The following is a 2,730-nucleotide window of genomic DNA, read 5'->3' as shown; positions in this document are numbered from 1 at the left end:
TGAAGAGGTTCTGGAAGAACACTTTACACTACAGGAAATAGTAACAGACTCCTAAAGACACAAAATATAGCCCCAGGAAAGGAAGGCATTTGGTACGACTCCTGGAAAAAAAACACAGATCCTGGTTGCTTGGTGCTAACTGCTGTGGCGAAGGTACCACTCAATAAGGCAGACAGCTCCATCAGGCAGCTGGCAAAGAAGAGGATGTACCTCCCCGGAGGGCCAGTAACGAACTGGTGTACATCTCGCATAGGCAGGGAGGCAGCAACATCCCTCGAAGGGGGTGATCTGTCTGACGCTGCGGCGATCACTTGCGCGTTCCATCTTTCGATGTGCCTGGATGCTACGGTGAGGAACTTTGTGGCGAGTGCGGTGCGTGACATCATCAGGAAGCGAATCGCCATGGCCCCTTCCAGCCAAGATGTCGCCAGGTACCCAGGGGAGCCGTATTTGGAAGAGACGGCATCATCGCTCTGAGAGCGAGAACTATGCTGGAGAGGACCCTGGAGGATGCAGTACATGGGCAGTACATGGGAAAACCTGAGATGGAAGATGATGGTTTTCATCAAAGCAGAGTAGTAACTTTGGGGAACCAAGTTGCTTCTATTTGGAATAGCGTCTCCGTGGGGGAGTTATGCTGGAATAGACACTATGCTTATAGCTATGATGCCAGTCAGACGAGCCCGTCGACTGCACGTCCTGTGGGTCCCAACAGCCTGCTCTGCTCCGTCTGCAGAGCAGGACTTCAGTTTCCTCTCTCCAGGGTTGGCTGTGGAGCTGTGGTGCCACCTGCTGGTTCCGATTTCAAAGCTTGGTGGAAAAAATAAATAACTGCAAGGGCGGGAGAAGCAACTCTCTCACTGAGTGCCTGACAGGGGTAAATCGATCCCCACAAAAACAGAGTTTAATAGCCGAGTAATGAGGAGCACTTCAGTGGTAAAGCCTGCCACAAACACTAGATAATGTACACTCCATCACAAAGCTCCTGTGAATGAGCTTAATCTTCACTCTGCAAGCACCCACCCCCATTAAGTGGCCTATCCCAAGCCACATCCTAAAAATGAGAAGTAAAGTATAATGATTTAGAATTTACAGTAGGTTTGGGGGGGGGGGGGACAGGATGGGGACCTCTGGGAGCAGAAGGACACCTAGTGCCTTCACATGATCTCCCAAATCAAGATCCATGGAACATATGCTGGGTGGGGAGAGGAATATAACCAAGTCTATCTAATTCACACTGTTGTTTAATACAAGTATTATCACTTCATCAGATGCCTGGAGTGAAAAAGACAGCACATGAAAAGACGGGGTTGCCTTACCAAGTTGGGGGTCAGTGCTAACGACACAAAGGGGTGAGTATCAACAGAGGGAAAATTACTTTTTGGAGTGACCCAGCCACTCCCAGTCTTTATTCAGGCCTAATATGATGGTGTCAAGTTTGCAAATTAATTGCAGTTCTGCAGTTTCTCATTGAAGTCTGTTTGTGAAGGGTTTGTTGGTTGAAGAATGGCCACTTTGAAGTCTGTTTGAGTGTCCAGGGAGATTGAAGTGTTCTACTGGTTTTTGAATGTTACAGTTCTTGATGTCTGATTTGTGTCCATTTTTTCCTTTGCGTAGAGACTGTCCGGTTTGGCCAATGTACATGGCAGAGGGGCATTGAAATCAAGTTTACACAAGTTAAGAAGGAAGGTACTAGACATCTGGGGTCAGGCTTGAGTTCTGAGAGATTACAGATATTGGTTACAAGGTTCACAAGATGCATACAAGCGTCAGTGAATAAGTGACCTCTGGTATGCCACTCCTAGAATATATTTAGAGTCTAAGTCAGTATTGGTGTAACACATTCAACAGATTCTATTTTTTCACCACAATAGTTTCCCCGAGGGGAGGTGCACCGTTCCTGGAGATACTGCAATACCAGGTCGATGCGTGGAGTGGATGGAGCAAGCTCCTATTCCATCTCCCTGTTCCAAAAATCCATTTAATATATAGTCCTCAGATAGAGGGCGTATCAGATATTAAACTGATAAGAACAGATTTAAAAGTTTATTAGATAATGATTAAAAATAGATGATACATAGAGTTTGAGAAGTCAGTTATTGGTCATTGGGGGTAACATACAGAGTATAGGGCGATGCTAGTATTTTGGTGTTGGGCAGCACACAATATATACAGTCTGTAATGTTCCCAATGGGGGGGTAAACAGTGGGCGAGATGAAGATACAGCCGGCAAGCGGTGAGGGTCCATCACTCAGACAGAAAGTACAGACAGTCATGGCTATAATTAAGCGGGCTGGGTAATGGGGATGGGGTGACCCTCACGTGGTGGGATTCAGTTCGGTTTGGTGGGTTCGGGGCTCAGGGGATAAGGTCCAGCAGGGGGAGTTTATAGGTCTCTTTCCCCCTTGCGGGTGCATGAAGTCATGCCGGCTCACTCTCGGTATTGGCGGTGGCCGGTGATGTGCTCTGTGTAGATGTCCCGAGACCAACGAATAGTGTCCGAGACCATTAGGCGTCTCATGAGCCGCGCGTAGTGACGGCCCACCCCACAGGTCCTCAGCATGCGTTCATTGCAGGGGTCCTAGGCACCCAGGGCCCCAACGAGCAGAGCGTCGGTATGCACGTCGTAGCCCTTTGTCCGCAGGGTGTCAGCCGGGGGACTCCTGCTCCTGTGCCGCAAGGAAACAGGGCGCCCCCTCCAGCCGCTACCCTGAAACCCACTCCAGTCCC

The 2,730-nt window shown here is 48.9% G+C and overlaps 1 non-coding gene across 1 annotated transcript; it reads right to left on the bottom strand.

Moving 5' to 3' along the window:
* Positions 1-1,884: 1,884 nt before the first annotated feature.
* On the bottom strand, positions 1,885-2,072 carry LOC113409100. The gene has a single exon (XR_003370444.1). It is a non-coding gene; the product is annotated as a U2 spliceosomal RNA (small nuclear RNA).
* Between the last annotated feature and the right edge of the window lie 658 nt (positions 2,073-2,730).

The sequence above is a fragment of the Terrapene carolina genome, unplaced genomic scaffold, assembly GCF_002925995.2.
Source record: "Terrapene carolina triunguis isolate 2854851 unplaced genomic scaffold, T_m_triunguis-2.0 Scaffold29572, whole genome shotgun sequence".
NCBI classification, from domain to species: domain Eukaryota; kingdom Metazoa; phylum Chordata; order Testudines; family Emydidae; genus Terrapene; species Terrapene triunguis.
This window is presented reverse-complemented; position numbering and strand designations above follow the sequence as displayed.